General features: G+C 44.3%; 1 pseudogene; it reads right to left on the reverse strand.

The window, feature by feature from the left end:
- Window positions 1-6,150: 6,150 nt before the first annotated feature.
- LOC123454648 lies at window positions 6,151-7,445 on the reverse strand (annotated as a pseudogene).
- Between the last annotated feature and the right edge of the window lie 14,151 nt (window positions 7,446-21,596).

The raw sequence follows: 21,596 nt of genomic DNA on the forward strand, positions 1-21,596 counted from the left end.
TTTAAAATAATTTTAAAATGATATATGTCTACTCTATGTATTATAATATACATATTAGGATTGGAGATTTCTTTATAAACCAAACCACATCTTCTAAGAATATATATTAGAATATATATATTAGAATTGAAGACTTCTGTATAAACCAAAGCACATCATCCAAGAATATTTATTATACAGTATATTAGGATTGGAGATTTCCTTAAAGACCAAACCACATTTTCTAAGAATATATAATAATAATTATTAGGATTGGAGATTTCTTTACAAGCCAAACCACATCTCCTAAAGTAACTTTTCCACTTGGACACCAGTGGGCGATCTTGGCTCACAAAAGCCCTGAAGTTCCCTCCTGTGTGAGCAGGAGCGTCCCCTACCAGCCACACAAGGAAATTACACAAATAGAAAATGAACGGCAAAAAAAAAAAAAAGATAAAATCACTCACACTTAATATTAATATCAACATTTAAAAAATCATTTAAAACAGTTCAAACTGAATTGAATATTTGTTCACATGGCTAAAGAAAACCCAGGAAGTCTGTTGTTCAAACCTGTTATGCACATTTTTTATTTTTAATTTAAATATTTTATTTTTTATTTGAGAGAAAGAGAATTAGTACACCAGGGCCATGGGCGACCTTGTACATCTGGCTTACATGGGTACTGGGGAATCAAATCTGAGTCCTTAGGCTTTACAGGTAAGCGCCTTAACCCCTGAGCCATCTCTCCAACCTGCTTCATATACATTTTGTCAGGCTCTGTGTGTATTGTTCATTGATTTCTCAAATCAAGAATCAGTTTTCAACCATGATGTCATCAATTGAATCATCATTCATGGGATTGTTTGATAATCACATGAATTACTCAAGATTAAATATCATATGATCACTTGAATTGGCAACATGCAGGACGTGGTGGCTCAAGCCTTTAATCCCGCATTCAGAAAACAGAGGAGGAGGCTTGCCCTGGGTTTGAGAGCAGCCTGAGAAGACAGAATGAATTGCAGGTCAGCCTGGGCTACAGCAAGACCTCACCTTGGAAAATCAAAACAAATAAGTAAAATAAGTAAATAAATAAAGTATTTGGACTTGGGAGAGTGTGCAGTGGTTGAAGGCACTTTCTTGCAAAGGCTGCTGGCTTGGGTTCGATTCCCTAGGACGCAAGTAAAGCCAGCATGTGTGCGAACCCTCTCTCCTTACAAGCAAATACTCTCGACCCTGGACTGTATGAGAATTTGTCAAAGTGGGTTGTTTCCATCATGACAGAATGTGAAGAAACCCTCTGTAGATACAGTCATGTGTGAGGAAAAGAAAAACAACAAAACTCAACTTCAGAAGCTAAGAGAGTCCTTTCTGGACAAGTGTGTATATGTGTTTCTCCCCCAGCCCCTTGTCTTTCCCATAATGATGTAAGTAAATTCATCAGACAACCGTCTTTACATGGAACTCAAATCACCTGTGTTTTGTGATGCAGGTTTTGTAGATTTTATATTATTTTATATTTGTTTTTGTTTTTCAAGGTACTATCTACCCCAGGTTGACCTGGAATTTATTATGCAGTGTCAGGCTGGCCCCGAACTCATGACAATCCTCCTACCTCTGCCTCCCCAGTGCTGGGAGTGGTCTTTGGGTGCCCAAATGACTCCATCACAACTCAGCTGCTCAGCACAGAGTGTGTGGTTTTGCTGACAATCCACCTGGTCCTCAGTCTTGATTAGGCCTGATGGTCACTGCAAATGCCTGATTCTTTCTTTTTCCAATGGGAGGGAGGGGTTCTTTTTCATATTTTTTTGTTTATCTTTATTTATTTATTTGAGAGCGACAGAGAGAGAGAGAGAGAGAGAGAGAGAGAGAGAGAGAATGGGCATGCCAGGGCTTCCAGCCACTGCAAACGAACTCCAGACACGTGCGCCCTCTTGTGCATCTGGCTAACGTGGATCCTGGGGAATTGAGCCTTGAACAGGGGTCCTTAGGCTTCACAGGCAAGCGCTTAACCACTAAGCCATCTCTCCAGCCCACATATTGTTTTTTATTAGATCTGTGAGAATTGGTTTTGGTTCATTAATTTTTTTTTTTTCACAGTTAAAGCATCGACACAGCCATTACTCTCAGAAGATACTGTGGACTTCTGAGAGAGATTTGAAGCTTTTTATTTTTTTTCTTCAAGGTAGGGTCTCGCTCTAGCACAGGCTGACCTAAAATTGACTATGTAGGTTCAGGGTGGCCTAGAACTCATGGCAATCCTCCTACCTCTGCCTCCCGAGTGTTGGAATTAAAGGTGTGCACTACCATGTCCAGCTTCAGACTTGAAGATTTTAACATTTCAGTTTTGAAGTACTAGATGGCCTTGACCCTATATTAGAGTTAAGTATAATGTGTATAATAGTATATACCTATATATTAGATTTTTAATTTATTTTCAAGCAGGGGGTTAGAGAAAGAAAGAGAGAGAGAGAATGCACACCAGGCCCTACAGCCACTGCAAACGAACTCCAGACACATGTGCCACTTTGTGCATCTGGCTCTACATGGATACTGGGGAATCAGACCCAGGTGGTTAGCCTTTGCAGGCAAGTACCTTAATCACTGAACAATCTCTCCACTCCCTATATTAGATTTAAATTTGATGGTATTAGAGCTGCAGAGATGGCTCAGCATTTAAGGCATTTGGCTGCAAAATTCAATGACCAGGTTCTATTCCCCAGGACCCATGTAAAGCCAGATACACAAGGTCACACATGCATTTGGAGTTCGTTTTAGTGGTTGGAAGCCTTTGTACACCCATTTTCTGTCTTCTCTCTCTCTGCTTGCAAATAAATAAATAAATACATGTTTTTAACTGTGGTGGGACAGAGTGCAAACTTGGCAAGAACTGAAGTATTTACACTTCACCTTCCTTAGTCACTTGAGCATCTTTGGAATCTCCTAGGAGTCTCCAAAGCCTCTGAGGTGTCTTTGGATCCCCTAGAAGACAGTAATTCGGGGATAGCCCTGGTTGTTTTGAGAGGGGTTTAACTGAAGAAGAAAGACCCATGAATATGTGGGCTTCATCTTCCTGTTATGGGAAACTGAGGCACAAAAGCCAGCACAGAGCCAGAGTGGAGACTCGGAAGGTTTATTCACGTAGACTCGGACTCAGAGGAATCACTTCCAAAGCCTGAGCGCTGAGCGCTTGCGGGGCTCCTTCCCGCACAGGTAGTGCCGAGGAAAGGACCAGGCCTGCTGGTTCCTCCCTAGGGGTTGAGGGGATGATGAGCATCGGACGACTCAGAAACCTCTCCTGGCCACCGGAGAAAAACCACACTGAGTTGGGAGTCTTTGCAACGTAGGAACAACTCACTTTATTACTCTGAGCAGTTGCTTATATCATGTTGGGGACAAAGGCGGGGATTTTAGGGTGGGAGAAGAGGTAAGGGCCAATAGTAAACTTTAACTATTGAAATGGTGATTATAATTACCACGAGGAAGTAGCAGGCCAGAAACCCTTAGGCATCCTGCTGAGTCATAGCTGGCCAGAGACAGGTCGCCAAACTTTAGCTAGACTCAGGAAGTTCCACTAGGCCTCACGCCTGGGCCTTTCAGGGCCCAACAAGCACTGACCCCTCAGAGTGTTTATAAACACTATGTCAGGCAGTCTGACATCACCTTGTGTTTTATTTTATTTGCAAGCATAGTGATAGAAAGAAGAGAGAGAGAGACAATCAGCAAGTCAGGGCCTCCAGCCACTGCAAATAAACTCCAGACCAATGCACCATTTTGTCTATCTGGCTTTACGTGGGTACTGGGGAGTCGAACCAGGGTTCTTAAGCCTTAACTGCTGAGCCACGTCTCCAGCCCAAGCAGGAGGCTCGCTGTCATCGTTTTCCATCAGCCTTGGTGAGATAGGGCCTCCCAGGAAATGAAGTGTTTACTGAATCCTCTCATCCACATCTCTCCATCCCAGGATGGCAGGTGCAGAACCCTCCACACAGGTACAGCTTTGACATGGGTCCTGCAGGTCCCACCACTGTGAACACGTGGTCTACACCCACTGCACTGTGACCTCGTAAAAAATAATTGTGCCCATGTGCCTCATGTCTATGTGATATTTGCAGTGATTAGTAGACATGGTGCTGTCTGCCTTTGCATGCTTTGGAGAGGTTGGTACTGATACGAAGTCATTAACAGGAGTTTGCTGAGGAAGAAGTTCCCAAAATCCATTCCAGCTGGGTGTGGTGGCACAGGCCTTTGACCCCAGCACTGGGAAGGCAGAGGTAGGAGGATTGCTGTGAGTTTGAGGTCAGCCTGAGACTACAGAGCGAATTCCAGGTCAGCATGGGCTGAAGTAAGGCTACCTCAAAATACAAAAAAAGAAAGAAAGAAAGAAAGAAAGAAAGAAAGAAAGAAAGAAAGAAAGAAAGAAAAAAGAAAAAGAAGGAAAGAAAAAACAACCAACTAATAAACAAAACTAAGACACCACTCAAACGTCAGATAGGTAAGGAGTCCATCTTGCTTCTACTCACCCAGCCATGGCTTATATGGGTCACATGTCTATAACCAGAAGTGGGAAGAAGAAAAAAAAAAAGCAGGGGATTAATACCTTTGCCAAGCATTTGGAATAATTTTCAACAACCATGTCAATAAACCACTGTGAACAGAACATGTCAATCATGGTACTTGTTGAACCATTTTGTGTGTGTGTGTGTGTGTGTGTGTGTGTGTGTGTGTGTGTGTTTTCTTTTCCCATTAAGGACAAGTTCTCACGGAGCCCAGGCTGTTCTTGAGCTCCTGACCCCACCCCACCCCTGCCTCCACCTCCTGAGTGCAGAGATGACAGGTGTGTCACCAAACCCTGAGATGCGACGGCCTTAACTTGAGGCCCTCCTGCTAGGCGGACCAGCAGTCATCTCGTCCTTTTTCTGTTACAAATCTCTACTGTGCAATCTTTCTTTCAGGCTTGACAGGCCATGCTTACTTCATGACTATTGTCTTGTTGAACAAGAAATCCTCTCATTATGAAAAATTAGCACAAGTATTTTCAGTCTCTTAATAGTTACATGGCTTCTAGAGTAGTGCATAAAAATGTAACGAAACATTTCTATAGTTAATATTGGGCACACTAGAAAGCAATTACATGCACATTATATGTTAATTTATTTATTTTAGAGAGAGAGAGAGAAAGAGACAATGGGTGTGGAAGAGCCTTTAGTTACTGCAAACGAACTCCAGATGCATGAGCCACTTTGTGCATCTGGCTTACATTGGTACTGGGGAATCAAACCTGAGTCCTTAGACTTTGCAGGCAAGCATCTTAGTCACTGAGCCATCTCTCTTGCCCTCCACTTGCTATCTTTCTCTTTTTTCTATTTTATAAAACTCTAAATTTAATAAAAATGTTAAAAAAAAAGTTCACTCTGCCCTTCAAAATGTTTTACAATTAAAAAAATCAAAACTATGTTCTCAGCTACTAGACAAGTTGCTGCTTCTTTTTCTTAGGACCATCCTCTGCCCCTCAAACCTCTTTCCCACCTGCCACAGTATGGCCACTTATCAAACCCTCCATGTTCTCTCCCCAAACATCCTGCCTTAACTGCCCAGCTGTGCCAAGCTGGCTTTCCAGTCCAGGCAGCAGGCGAGGCCAAATGCCAGAGGAATGCACAGGCAATGCCCAAGAGACAGGAGTAAGCTTTGTGCTTTTAGGACAACAGCTAGCTGACGTTCTCCAAATGGATCACTGTCTTTTGCCCCACGGGCACCTGTTTAGAGCCAAATAGTTGGCTTTGGGTTGTCCACAGTCCGGCAAAGCCTTTGTCCAGATGTCCCAGGCAAAGGTGTGACAGCAGGATCCGGTGACTGCACCTTCTGTCTCCCCTGTACTGCTAAGTACGGGAAGAGTGGAGCATGGCTTGGGCGGGGCTAGATGGAGCCCCAACTTCTCCAGCCCCCAAGGGGAGGAAGTTTTGGTTTTTGGCAGGCAGGGCCAGCCAGGACCGTGGGAGACAGGGGAGTGGAGAGAGAGCAGTGTAACCACAGCGGTCCGGAGTAGGCAGTGTTTCTTCTGAGAACACCTCTCAGCCCCTTCATCCTGCAAATGCCAGGATGAGTCCAGAAAGGAGGGAGGAAAAGAAGAAAAGGCCTGTGCTAATGGGAAGTGCAGGAGGTGACGGGTGCTCAGGGCGAGGGCGAGGCCTGCAGGAGTCGGTCCTTAGCGGCTTTCCTGTTCCGAGGCAGGGCGGGCAGGAGCCGGGCCCTCGGCCTCCTCAGCTCCGCTGCTGTCCTTAGCGGGGAAGACTGTGCGCGGCCTCGCTGGACACAGACCGCGCCGCACGTCCTCCCGCTGCTCGCCAGTCGTCGCCCGCGGCTCCAGGCGTCCTCAGCCTGGCCTGCGCCTGGCTGGGAGTTAGTGCCCATGTCCCAGGCGGAAACACGGCCCTCTTTGGACGCAGCACACGCCACAGATGCCCCCAAGCCACTGAAGAGACGGCGGGCAACCTGGAGATGCGGGTGGGCAGCGCTTCTCCTCGGCCCCTCCCCACGCCCCGCCGCCCACCCCCAGCCCGCCCGGGCTGTGCGCGCTTCCTTCCGCGTCCGCGCAGACGCACGGCGGGGCCGCCAGGGAGTTCTGGGGAGATGTTAAGTTCTGTGGCATGAAGCGAGGCTCCGTGCCGGCGTTCCAAGACGGTGATAGCCGGGGAAGACGAAGCCATACCCGTGGCCCTTGGGGGACATGGCAAAAATAAATGGCCCCACATGGCCTTGGCTGCCCATGGATTTCAGCGGCGCGCACTTGGGGACCAGGAGTCGTTCAAGACCCCGATGGCCACCACGAGTGGCCAATAACTCAGGCACACGGCGCAGCTGACCTGCTCCCCACAGCCCGAGGTGCAGAGGTCGCCATCGGCCGTCGGCATCACCGAGTGGTCATGTCCTGAAGCCACTGAGGCCACCTTCACCACAGGCCTGTCCAGCTGCGCTTGCACACGCACCATGCTCCTCCTCTTGGGCTCCTCAGCCCAGTCACCCCAGCATTGTCCCGGAAGGAGGTCAGAGGAAGACGCGGCCATCCTCGGCGAGGGCTGCTGTGTGACTGTCTCCTGCTGACACCGGCACCACTTCTGCAGTTCCACTTTCCCAGGGCCCATCTCTGAGCCCTCCACTGAACGGCCTCTTCCCGGGGCACGCTCATCACTGCAGCCACAGGAGGACACTGGCCACTTTAGCTCAGACACACGCTATGCCTGCCGCCAGCTTCGGCCTGTACAACATCCTCTGGGAGGGGCAAGGGCTGGATTCTTCCTCTCCATCACATTTCCACCCAGCCCCAGCCGGCCCACGTTACCCTGGCCCAATGTCAGCACCAAGTCCGGTTCTGTCTGTGGGACCTGTGCGAGACCTTCACCTTCTTGCTTTTGGGGATGGCATCTTCAGGGGGGGGATCTTCACCTAGCTATGCGCTTTGGGGGCATCTTCTTGTCCTCGGAGGAGGGAGGCAGCAAGGAAGTCCAGCACTCAGTGACCAGTCTGCGAACTGCCCTGGAGCATGCCCACTGGCTATCGTTCAATCTTCCATTCAATGTCCCCCATACCTACATCTCTCTGTGCACCTACCAGCTTCCATATATCTGTCATGTAGTTCTTCACTTATCTTTCAGCAATCAATTTATATATTTAATTACCTACTTACCTTTCACTTGCTTGCTCTATCTTCTTTGTGTGTGTGTGTGTGTGTGTGTGTGTGTGTGTGTGTGTATACACACACATATATTTTTTTTTCAGAGAGAGAGAGAGAGAGAGAAACAAGGAAAGAGAGAAATAGGGTGGGGGGGAGAATGGGGATGCCAGGGCCTCCAGCCACTTCAATTGAACTCCAGATGCATTTGCCACCTTGTGCATCTAGCTTTCTATGGGTACTGGGGAATCAAACCTGGCTCCTTAGGCTTTGCAGGCAAGTGCCTTAACTGCTGAACCATCTCTCCTGCCTCTCTATCTTTCTTCTATGCTTAAATCTCTTACCTATCATCTATCTATCTATTTATCTATCATCAACATCTATCTATCATCCCTCATATAAGTATCTCTCATCTATCTATCAAACAATCCATCTTCTATGTAGCCATCCATCCATCCACCTATCTGTCTATAACTATTCGAGACAACTTCTTTGACAAGTACTGGGGACCATTATTATTCAGTATAACACTGACCAGAACACTGTGTTCCTTGGGCTGTGTGGGTGGAGGGTTTGCTGGAACAGAATTACATGCATTAACATATAGTCACCAGGCTAGAGAGATGGTCCAGTGGGTAGTGCACTAGTCTGCAAATCCTAATGACACAGGTTCAATTCCCCAGTATCTAGGTAAAGTCAGATGCACAAAGTGTCACATGCGTCTGGAGTTCTTTTGCGGTGGCTGAAGGCCCTGACATGCCCATTCTCACTCTCTCTGTCTCTCACCTACCCTTCCTTTGGATCTTACATTCTTTCCACCACGTCTTCTGCAATAGACCCTGAGCCTTGGAAGGTGTGATGAGATATTACAGTGCAGAGCACTCCTCTCTCTCTTCTACAGCCTGCTCCCAGCACGTGTTGCACAGGCCCATTTATGAATATGTGACGTCACAGATGAGCGAGGAGGAAACGTGAAACCAGCATGCAATAAACGCTGGTGTAGGCAGAAAGGAGGCTTCCGTCCCAAGAGAACCTTCCAGCAGCCAGGCTCTCATGGAATCACCAAGGACCCTAGTGTGAGGGGAAAATCTTAGGTCCTTCTTTCTTTTTTGTTTTGTTTTCTTTCTTCCTCTTTTTCTTTTTTTCTTTCCTCCTCCTCCTTCTTCTTTTTTTTGCTTCTTTCTCTTTTGTAAAGTAACTTTATTTTGATGATGTGGGACTCAGTGAGCTACACCTGCAAAAAAAAACCCTTCATTTTTCAGCTTTTTAAGAAGTGTTTTAAAATTTTATTTGAGAGAGAGGGAGAGAGAGAATGGGTACATCAGGGCCTCCAACCACTGCAAACAAACTCCAGAAGCATGCGCCACCTTGTGCATCCAGCTTTATGTGGGTACTGGGAAATCAAACCTGGGTCCTTAAGCTTGACAGGCAGGTGCCTTAACCACTGACCAACCTCTCCTCACCCCTCTTACGCTTTTGAAATATTTATTTAACTTATTGGAAAGAGAGGGAGAGAGAGAAAATATAGGCACCCCAAGGTCTCTTGCCATTACAAGCAAACTCAAGACACATTCACCACTTTGTGCATTTGGTTTTCTGTGGGTGCTGGGGAATTCAACTCAAGTCTTCAGGCTTTGCAAGCAAGGGCCTTTAGCAACTAAGCCATCTATGCAGCCCACATCCACACTTCTTGCTTGTCACCTTAATATTTGCCTATCTGCTTTCATATCTCTTGCTGTATCCCATTCCTCTACTTTTTGTTAAATATTCATTCATTCACTTATTTATTTATGTATGTCTAAGAGAAAGAGAGAGAGAGAAAGAAAGAGAAGCAGAAAGAAAAGGAGAGGGAGGGCTGGAGAGATGGCTTAGCAGTTAAACGCTCGCCTGTGAAGCCTAAGGACTCCGGTTCGAGGCTCGGTTCCCCAGGTCCCACGTTAGCCAGATGCACAAGGGGGCGCATGCATCTGGAGTTCGTTTGCAGAGGCTGGAAGCCCTGGCATGCCCATTCTCTCTCTCTCTCTATCTGTCCTTCTCTGTGTCTGTCACTCTCAAATAAATAAATTTAAAAAAAAAAAGAAAGAAAAGGAGAGGGAGAACGAGTGTGCCAAAGCTTCCAGCCACTGCAAGAAGTGAACTCCAAATGTACGTGCCACCTTGTACATCTGGCTTTATGTGGGTACTGTGGAATCAATTCAATGGTCTTAGGCTTTGCAAGCAAGTGCCTTAACTGCTGAACCATTTCTCCACCCCAACTTTAATATATATATACATATATATGTAAATAATAAAATTATAAATTTTATAAATTATAAAAATTATAAATATTATATATTTAATATATATTTGCTTATGTGTGTATATATAATAATATATATAATATATATAAAGTATATAATAAAATTATAAATTTTATAAATTATAAAAATTATAAATATTATATATATTTAATATATATATATATGTATATTTGCTTATGTGTGTGTGTGTGTGTGTGTAATGTGAATGTATGTATGTATCCTTAAGGCATCTCCACACTCTTGCCTGCAGCAGAGGCCACTTGCATGCGGTGGCGGGAGTGGAATGTCGGGGTTTCCCATTCCGTCACACTATCACTCTTCCACCGGGTCTTCTTTTGAGACTGCTGCTCCTGAAACACATAAGCCACAACCCCAAAGAGAATACCTGCACCCCACTGAGGAGGGTCCCCAGTGGCATGGGGGCAGGGATGAGGGAAGAGAGGGTACAAACACATGATTTAACCATACAAAATATGTTGTCAATAATAATATTAATGACAAAAAGGAGAAAAAAGAAAGAGAAACTATAAAAGTTAATGTGGGGCTGGAGCTCAGTGGTTAAGTGCCTTCCTGTGCAAGCATGAAGGCACTTGAGACTGCCTGAGTTCAAATCTCTAGATCCCACTTAAATAGCTGGGTGTGGCCATGAGTGCCTTGTAATCCCAATCCCACAGGAGAGCAGAGACTGGATCCCCTAAACATCTGGAATCCATTTCTCTATTATTACTTTTATTTTTATTTTTAAGTTTTGGTTTTTCAAGGTAGGGTTTCACTCTAGTACAGGCTGACCTGGAATTCACTATGTAGTCTCAGGGTGGCCTTGAATTCACACTCAGAGTGATCCTCCTACCTCTGCCTCCCGAGTGCTGGCATTAAAGGTGTGCACCAGCACACCCAGCTATTTTTATTTTTGTTTGTTTATTTTTCAAGTTAACATCTTGCTCTAGCCCAGGTTGACCTGAAATTCATTATGTAGTCTCAGGGTGGCCTTGAACTCGCAGTCATTCTCCTACCTCAGCATTCCAAGTGCTGGGATTAAACTTTCTTTAACAGGAACTGACTGGCCCACATGTGTTATGGAGGAAGAAAATATGATACTTGCTGGGCGTAGTGGTGCATGCCTTTAATCCCAACCCTCAGAAGGCAGAGGTAGGGGGATCCCTGTGTGTTCAAGGCAAGCCTAAGACTACAGAGTGAGTTCCAGGTCAGCCTGGACCAGAGTGAAACCTTATCTCAAAATACCAAAACAAAAACAAAAACAAAAAAATGCCTGGTGTCGTGGCACACACCTTTAATCCCATCTTCAGGCACCAGATTAAGGAGAATAGCTGGCGGTTCAAGACCAGTCAGAGACTACATAGTGAATTCCAGGTCAGTCTGGGCTAGAGCAAGACCCTACGTCAAAAACCAAACAGGAAAGCAAGCAAGAAAATAGGACAGTGTTATAAATAAAATAAATAAGGGGTGGAGAGATGACTCAGTGGTTAAGGCACTTGCCTGCAAAGCCTAAGGAATGCAGGTTTGATTTCCCAGGACGCACATAAACCAGGTGCATAAGGAGGCACATGCATTTGGAGGTCCTGGTGGACGCATTCCCTTCCACCTGTCTCTCAATGTTTGCAAATAAAGAAATAAAAATAAAACCTTAAAATAAAGAAGAAAAAAATGTCTAAGCTATGGTCTTCGTTACATTTATAATTCATGATTCATAGAGCCATCTGCTTTTCAACATTTAAAACATTTTCAAGATAACTATTTTTTTGTGTATTTCCTTCATAAATATGTGCTGCAAGAACCTAAGTGGTAAACTCATACAGTGATGGGAGAGAAATATGATCTTGCTTTAAAATATTTATTTATTTTAAATGTTTTATTTTTCGTTATTTATGAGAGAGTGAGTGAGAGAGAAAGAGAAAGAATGGGCACGCCAGGATCTCCATCTGCTGCAAATGAACTCCACACGCATGCATCCCCTTGTGCATCTGGCTGACATAGATCTGAGGAATCGAACCTGGGTCCTTTGACTTTGCAGGCAAATGCCTTAACTGCTAAGCCATCTCTCCAGTCCAAAATATTTATTTATTTATATAAAAATATGTCATTTATTTGCAATCAGAGAAAGAGAAAAACAGAAGAGAGACTGAGAGAGAGAATGGATGTGCAAGGACCTCTAGGCATTGCAAACAAACTCCAGACACATGCACCACCTTGTGCATCTGCCTTACATGGGTAATAAGGAATTGAACCCAGGACCTTAGGCTTCGAAGGCAAGTTCCTTAACTGCTGAGCCATCTCTCTAGCCTTCAGATATCTTTAACATGCCTTCAAATAACTTCAGTTTTACTTCTGCTAATATTCTTTTGAGAAAAGAGTGAACCAATCAAAACTCACCAAGTCCCTGCTGGAGCTGAGATGTAAACCTCTTCCATGTAGACCAGCTGACAGAAAGCAGGGGGAAAGCCATGCTGCATGCAGTTCAATGGGAGAAAGAAAGATCACCAGTGAAGATACCCAACAGTGTACACTGCAAGCTTTCTATTTGTCCAGCCAGGCCAAATGAGCTAACGACTGCAATAGTGGCACATCTGTTATGGGGGAAACCAACTGCCCTCTAATTTCACTGGAGGCCTGCTTCATGGGAGAGAATACACCTCTGATACTGAAAACCTACAACAGGGGTAGTCATGAGCCATAGGGTGTAATGTCTTCTGCTGTCTGGCTAAATGTGTATACTATGCTCACCAGTCAGCATTTCTTTTAATGTTCATACACATATATTAATGCTACTTTCACTTTTGGTTAGAAAAGCTTCTCTTTTCAGATGGCAATGACCTTGGGATAACTCAGAAGGCACCATGGTGCTGAGAAGAAGTGATAGAGAAGTGCTCAGCACTGAAATATCTGCATCACACTTCCCATGGCTCAGTGTCCATTGTGGAAGAGGTGGCAGAAAGAATGTAAGATCCAAAGGAAGGGTAGGACTCCTTACAACATGCTCTTCCAGACACAAAATGGCCTCACTGCCTGACACTACCTACACAAGACCATCATAATAGGAGGAAAAGATCATAACATTAAATAAAAGAGAGATTGATTGATAGGGGGAGGGGATATGATGGAGAGTGGAGTTTCAAAGGGGAAAGTGGGAGGAGGGAGGGAATTACCATGGGATATTTTTCACAGTCATGGAGTTGTCAATGAGAAATAAATTTAGAGCTGGGCGTGGTGGCGCACGCCTTTAATCCCAGCACTTGGGAGGCAGAGGTGGGAGGATCATCGAGAGTTCGAGGCCACCCTGAGACTACATAGTTAATTCCAGGCCAGCCTGGACCAGAGTGAGACCCTACCTGGAAAAACAAAAAAAAAAAAAAAAAGAAAGAAAGAAAGAAAGAAATTTAAAATATGACCAAGTTATTTTGGCTCCTTGTTTTTATTTTGGAGAAACCTCACTTATGATAATTGCCACTCTGGCAGTCCTTTATCCCATCCTTCACTTTTGAAAATGTGAGTTGAGCTCAGAAATGTTTCTGCAAGCCTTCCTCAGTGAGCATGAACTCTATGAACTTAAACTGAGAAGGCTTAGATGTTTGCACCATAAACTTGCAGTGTGCCCATCTGCAGCAGTTTGATTCAGGTGTCCTCCATAAACTCATGCCTTCTGAATGCTAGGTCCTTTGCTGGTGTCAATTTGGGAACTGGAGCCTCCTGAAGGCAGGGTATTTTTGTGGAAGGGCTTATGGATTTATAGCCAGCTTACCCTTGCCAGTGTTTGGCACAATCTCCTGTGTTTGTTGTCCATCTGATGTTGGCCAGGAGGTGATGTCCACTCTCTGCTCATGCCATCATTTTCCTTTGCCATCATGGAGTTTCCCCTCAAGTCTGTAAGCCAAAATAAACTCTTTCTTCCCACAAGCTGCTCTTGGTTGGGTGTTTTCTAGGAGCAACACAAAACTGACTGTGTCCCCACCTGTGCATATGTTCTTCTATTGGAATATGTTTAAATTGCCCTAACACTTTCTCTGTTGGAGAAGCACATTGCTTTTAAAATAACCCCCTGAAAATATGGAGAAAACTATCAGGACTGTGGCTGAAGAGATAGCTTAGCATTTAAGGTACTTGATTGCCAAGTCTTAGGACCCAGGTTTGATTCCCCAGTACCCACGTAAAGCCAGTTGCACATGGTAGTCCATGCATCTGCAGTTCATTTCCAGTAGCTAGAGGCACTAGTGTACCCATTCTCCCTGCCCCCATCTGTCTCTCTTCTATCTGCCTCTGCTCACAAATAAGTAAGTATTAAAAAAAAACAAAACTTAGCAGAACTATCTCAAGCTGCTAGGAATGAAGCACTAGCCTTTGATGTGTGGTCTCAGCCTAACTATTAGAGAACATAATGCCTGTCAGCAGACTTGGTGGTATTGATGCCTTCTGTATGAGGGTGTCTGTGAGATACACATTACAACACTGACTCATGCAATCTGTCACTTTTGAACCTGTTAATAAACCCAAAGACACTGTCATATTTTCTCTCTTTCTGTTTTGGTTTCCGAGGTAGGGTCTTGCTCTAGCCCAGGCTGACCTGGAATTCACTATGTAGTCTCAGATTGGCCTCAAACCCATAGCGATCTTCCTCCTACCTCTGCCTCCTGAGTACTGAGAATAAAGGCATGTGCCACCACACCAGGCTTTTTTTTTTTTTTTTTTTGGTATTTTGAGGTAGGGTCTCACTGTGGTCCAGGATAAGTTGTAACTCACTCTGTGGTCTCAGGCTGGCCTCCAGATGATAGTGATGCTCCTAGCTCTGCCTTTTAGATCCTGGGATCAAAGGCATGCACCACTACGCCTGGCCAGGGTCATATTGTCCTCCTCCATAACCCATGTATGCCAGGCAGGTCCTCACTGCTGGGACAAATTTTTCGAAACTGTCATAGCTCATGAGAGGAAAGGGCTTTATTTTAGACTTATAGTGTCCAAAGGAAGTTCCATCAAGGGCAAAAAAAAAAAACACAAAACAAAAAAAAAAACACATGGCTCACTCCAGCATATGATAGAGAGAATGAGAGAGAGACAGAGAACCCAATAGCAGTCAGCTTGAACCGCCAGAGCTTAAATGACTCTGAACACACTGCCTAGAGCTGGACCTCTTGGAACTGAGAGGAAAGCCCGTCATCTCCTGGCAAACCCTCATGTGCTGGAAGGTGTTCTGGGGTCTTCTTGGTGATAATCTTTGCCACAGCATGAAGAAGCAGGGGACCGTGCAAGCTATGCTACCAACCAGCTGGACAAGAAGCTCACACCTATGCAATAGTGGCACACAGGCTGTGCGGGTGACCAACTACTCTCTGATTGGGACATGAGGCCCACTCAGCGGGAAAGAACTCATAACTGGTGCTGGGAACCAAGTCAGAATCCCATTGCCAGAAAACCACCAAACCCTGGAAAGAAGTCCTCATTGCTCTCCGGATAAGGAGAGTGGCATATACATCACCATGCCTCTCGCACTTCTGAGCCTACTGTCCTTGGTCAAAGCTGCTTTCACTCTTGGTTGCAGAATCTGTTTTATTATCTAGATGGCAGAGAACACCGGGGTAATCCAAGATCCATCAACACAACAAGAAAACAGGCTGGAGAGATGGCTTAGCAGTTAAGGCACTTGTCTGCAAAGCCAAAAGACTCAGGTTTGAATCCCAGTACCTAAGTCAGCCAGATGCACAAGGTGGCACATGTGTTTGGAGTTCATTTTGCAGTGGCTGGAGGACCTGGCACATCCTCTCTCTCTCTCTGAAATAAATAATTTTTTTTTTTAAAAAGATACCCAACTGCACACCATGAGTGTTCAGGAGGAATCAGTGACACAAGCATTGCTTCCAGAGGTAGCCCGCCACCGAGCCCCCAGGAAACAGCAGCAAGCACTGTGGTGAATGGAAACACATCAAAGCAGAAGTACAGAGAACTCAACTCCTAACCCAACTACTAACACACTTTGTCAAGTTCAGGAATTGCTTTGGAAGTGGAGGTGGGGGCAGGAAGATTGTAAGAGCCACAGTGTGAGTAGAAATACACGGAGGCACAGCCTCCCTTCCGCTCAACCCCCACCCTGAGGCTGACTGAGACCCTAATTACCCCACACTGAACACTTATAGCCCGACTGAGAACTAGGGACAAAGGTGAGGGAGGGGATATAGGAATATAACCTATGTATAAATAAATAAATAAACAAATAAATAAATAAATAGAATGGGAGTTAGAAATAGTATTTAATAGAGATTACATATGGGATCCTGAGTCAATAGTCTCTCTGGTATAGTCAAAACATGTCTACATGGAATCTAATGACTTAATAGTTTTTCTTTCCTGTATATAAATTGTAAGGTTAGTGAAGTAGCTAGAGAATAGTTGAGTATTTCTTTTTTTTTTTTTTTTTTTTGTTTTATGTTTTTGCAAGGTAGGGTCTCTCCCTAGCCTAGGCTGACTTAGAATTCATTATGCAGTCTCAGGGTGGCCTTGAGCTCACAGTAATCTACCTACCTTGGTTTCCCAATTGCTGTGATTAATGTCATATACCACCATGCCTGTCCCAAGTATTTCTTTTTTTCTTTTTTAATTATTTGAGAGAGAGGCTGAGAGAGACAATGGATGCACCAAGGGCCTCCAGCTGCTGCAAATTCCAGATGCATGTGCCACCTTGTGTAAATGGCTTTATGTGGGTTCTGGGACATCAAACCTGAGTCCTTAGGCTTTGCAGACAAGTGCCTTAACTGCTGATCCATCTCTCCAGCCCAGTGTGATGACTTTGAAATGGTGATATTTTGATTGGAAAAATGAGCTGGACCTCTTGGAACTGAGAGGAAAGCCTGTCATCTCCTGGCAAACCCTCATGTGCTGGAAGGTGTTTGGGGGGCTTCTTGGTGATAATCTTCACTAACAGCATGAAATAGTGAAAATAGTGAGTTCAGAGCAACATCCTAAATCTTGGAATGAAGGTTGATATTAGTTCCACCTCCACAAAACTGGAAAAAAAATAGGATTCAACTTCCTACCCTACTCCCATGAATCTCCATTATTAAAATCATGCAGAGGGCTAGAGAATTAGTCCCCTAGAACTGTTTTGCCATACCATTCTAGAATTTAAAGCTAATTCTGATATTGTGGTTGGTCTAGCTTAGACTGCAGAACTTGACTCCATAGCTGGCCTCTTTCTGAGCCATCCTCTAGCCCAGACCAACCAGCTGTCTCTCTGGCCTACCTGGCTGGGAAGGTGAAGCCCACGACAGCAAGGTTATAAAAAGATGCGTCATAGGGGACAGGCCTCTCCTGCGGCTTCCTGACCATCACTCCCGAACCTCCAGGCTCTAGAGAGTTTCCCCTCACCACAGGTCAGAGATGAGGGAGGAATCCCCTGAGCCCTGCTCCCACGGGGCTCTTTAACCCACCTGGCCCCACGTGGCACGAGTTCTTTGCACTTTCTTTTCTTTCCTCTCTAACTCTGGTTGTACTTTCTTCCAGGCCCACCATGTGGGCTCTCAGACCTGGCAGTGTACTCATTTTCCTTCCCTTGGTTCTGTGCTCCCCTCAAGAAACATAACAATTTGGTAGTTATCCTTTTCAGTTTAATTTTCCCAGTTCTTTGATTAAATGCAAACATGAACCCAGGCTTTAGGGTTCGAGAACTTTCCTGAACTCCTAACACCCTGTTTCAAAATTGTCAATATTAGGGATTGAGAGATGCCTCAGCAAAGCCTAAGGACCCAGGTTCGACTCCCCAGAACCCAGGCAAGCCAGAAAAACAAGGCGACACACACATCTGGAGTTTGTTCTCAGTGGCTAAGGTACTGGTGTGTCAGTTCTCTTTCTGTTTCTCATTCTCTTGCTCTTATTCATAAATGTCAATATTACGATGGTACCAGCCATCATTACATCTACTGCTTAAAATTAAAGTTTGATTTCTCAACAAGTGCTATGGGGAGAAAAATAAAACTCAAAAAGTATTTCTATGTGAAGAAAACATATTGATGAAAATCATGTTCTCAACAAACAAGGCATATAAGAACTATGCTATTCATCTTTAAATATACAACAGTTTGAAATAATGGTAATTTACATAGAATTAATACAAATGTACACATAAGAAAAATGTGACAACAATCAGAACTTTGATGTTCATTAAGTACAATTATAACAAAGTTTCATTTGAAGCTGAGGCTTACTGTGCATCTCACAATCTCAATCAAGGTTGTAAAATTTCAGTCAGGCATGCTTGTGCACTCCTTAAATCCCAGCATTTGGGAGGCAAAGGTAGGAGGATAGAAGTGAGATGGAGGCCACCCTAGACTACATTGTGGATTCCAGGTCAGCCTAGGCTAGAGTGAGATTATGCTGGTAACATAATCCTCACAGTTAATATGTCTTGGGTTGTAGGACATACATGTGAGAATTATTTTGAGAACTATTACACATGATGACATTTTGTAAGGTGGGCTCCAAGATGGAATCTTGCAACTGATATGAAAAGGACTTGAGCATTGTCAGCATGTGTTGAAATTAGGGGAGGCCATTTTACAGTCCACTACGATTTAAGTAAATTATTACCATTTAGGAAGAGACTAATATAGTCATAAGGGCTAGTAAGGTTGAACTGAAGAAAGCTTCCTGGAACATAAGGCTTTTGGGAGATAGTTTTTAATTTTTTTTTTTGAGGAAGGGTCTTGTACTACCCTGGGCTGACCTGGATTAGTCACAGGCTGGCCTCGAACTCACAGCTATCCTCCTACCTCAGCTTCCTGAGTGCTGGGACTAAAGGCATGCACCATCCTGTGCATCTGGCTTACATGGGACCTGGGGAATTGACCCTAGGTCCTTTGGCTTTACAGCCAAGTGCCTTAACCACTAAACCATCTCTCTAACCCTTTCTTGGTATTTTTTATTTTATTTACTTGAGAGAGAAAAAAAAGGTGTGTGGGGGGGCAGACAGTGTGTGTGTAAAAGGCTGAGCCAGAGCATTCAGCCACTGCAAAAGAATTCAAGATGCATGTGCCACTTTGTGCGTCTGGCTTTACATGGGTCCTCTGGAATGGAACCTGGATCTTTAGCTGTGCAGGCAAACACCTTAACCACTAGGCAATCTCTCTGGCCCTTTGTTGTTTTTTTAACAAAACAAATTTATAAAATCCTTTGTAGCACATACTGCTAGCCTGAATTTACAGTTTGATTTTTCCAATTTCCTTTTTTTACATCAAGAATGAACTGAAGTAGCCAGGCATGGTGGCACCCACCTTTAATCCCAGTACTTGGGAGGCAGAGGTAGGAGGACCCCCATGAGTTCAAGGCCAGTCTGAGACTGCATAGTGAATTTCAGGTCAGCCTGGGCTAGAGTGAGACCTTACCTTGAAAAACCAAAACGTCGCTCCCCCCACAAAAAAAAAAAGAAAAATTTCTAAAAAACCGAATGAGTTGAACTGCCTAAACCACAGTGCAGAGCCCAGGACCCTCTGGCTTCTGTTTCCCTGGGGACTCTGTGTGTCTGTATGGGTATTGCTCACCTGTGCGCCATCCGTCAGCATACCCTGCATAGTACAAAGACTCAACCTCGAGGCAAGTGCCAGCTTATTATTGCCATAGTCACAACACCCCCTAACTCATACTGCACACACTCTTCTCCTGAGTTTGCACCCTTTTTGACCACTTGCACCATGTATACAAAATGTATCCTCACCTGAAAAGCCAGTGGCCATGCATGTTTCTTCCTAGCTGAAAGGGAGTTACATCTGCCATCCTGTCCACAGACCAGTACTGAGGGCCTCCATGCCTAAATTTTTAGCAGCACTGATGTTTGCCAACACAGGTTATGATGAGGGAGCACCAAGCTCTAATCTAATCACTGCATTCAAGTGTTTGTGGATCAATGACCAATCTTAGATGTGCAAGATCTACACAAGAGACACAAGTAGCCTTCCAGTTAAGATGGCAGCACAGGAACCACACCAAAGCAGCCTAGGGGAGTGAACCCCCCCCCCATAGCAAAATGTACTCTTATATTGGAGAGTGAGGTTTGTAAGAAATTATCAACTGCAGCAGAGAAGAAGGAGAGATTTAGAGCTTCTAGAGATGACAAAAGCAAGCAGAACTGCCTCCAGCAGCAGCAGCACCAGGTCCATATGGTCACAACCGCAAGGCTCGGCTTGAGCCACAGGAAGAATCAGGTGAGGGGATTCTCCACTCATATCGGCCTCCTTGCCAACCCAAGAAACATGAAGGGAGGATGGCAGGGACCAATGAGGATTGCTAGGACCAGCAGGAGAACTTCATCCACCATCCACAGCCTCCCCTCCCCCACGGCCAGCACAAGCACCAGCAAGCACCAGAGACCTGGGGAAGGGAGCTCACCTACACAGGACCCAGCACAGGTGATCAGAGCAGTGACCCATTTGCACAGCCAGCCTACCTGAGCCCACAGAGCAGCAAAGAGGGACTCAAGCAGGAGTACAGCATAATTGAGACCAAAGCCATCCCAAAAGGTAGCTGAGATTACACCAGCTCAGTACCTGCCAAATAAGCCTGGTATATGCTTGGGTTGGAAGTGCTAATTGCACCTTTCATGTCAGTATAAATTATATGTTAAATCTGATGGATGGTCGGATTTGCCATTCTTAAATAAGCTATATTTTGGTCTTGTCATCTGTTGCATCCTGATTTATGGTGCCTTTGTTTCCTCTTCTGTCATTTGTTAGGGAAAGGTCTCCCTTGGTCATGACCTTACTTGAAACCCTCTACAGACCAGAAATCTTAGCTTCCTAGTTGACAGGATTAAGGGTGTGGGGCAACCACATCCTTAGGAACTGCGACTTTTAGAGAATCTGGTTGTCATAATACCTACTCTTGCTTAAATACTCTGTGCTACTTTTTACTGAAGGTGTACATTGTTTAGTTAAATTTTAGAATCTGCCTGTACTTTGTTCCACTCAACCTAATGAATGAATACTCTCATAGCAGGCAAATCCAACATCTAGGGTCACTTTTGTGGTTACTCCGAGAGTCGTAAGAACCACACTAGCACCTTAAGCTCCTACCCTGAGATAAATAACAACAGATTGATTGATACATCTAATAATACTACAGATAATTAGAAAATCCAACTGTTAAATCAATCCAAGATACATAAATATGTACATTATAACACAAGAAACACAAAAATATCAAGACAATAAAATCCACCAAAAATTATTAATGCATCAGAAATGACCTCCAATGGAACTGATTTAGAGGAAATGCCTGAGAAAGATTTCAAAAGAATGATTATAAATATGTTTAAAGAAGTCAAAGAAGAAATGGAAGGAATGAAAGAGGAAATCAAAGAGATCAAAGAAGACACAAGAAACCAATTTAATGAAATAAGGAGGTCAATACAAGAATAAATAAGGAAATAGAAATAATAAAGAAAAAGCAGTCAGAAACACTAGCAATGAAGAACACAGTCAGTGAAATTAAAAAAAAAAAAAACAGTAGAAAATATCACCAGTATATTGAATGAAATAGAGGACAGGATATCTAAACTAGAAGACCAGGTGGCAGATCTAATACAGTTCAACAGAGAAGTACAAACTAATAGGAAACCATGCATGGGAATTTCAAGATATTAGGTACACTAATAAAAG

Source organism: Jaculus jaculus, chromosome 14 (assembly GCF_020740685.1).
Source record: "Jaculus jaculus isolate mJacJac1 chromosome 14, mJacJac1.mat.Y.cur, whole genome shotgun sequence".
Lineage (NCBI taxonomy): Eukaryota > Metazoa > Chordata > Mammalia > Rodentia > Dipodidae > Jaculus > Jaculus jaculus.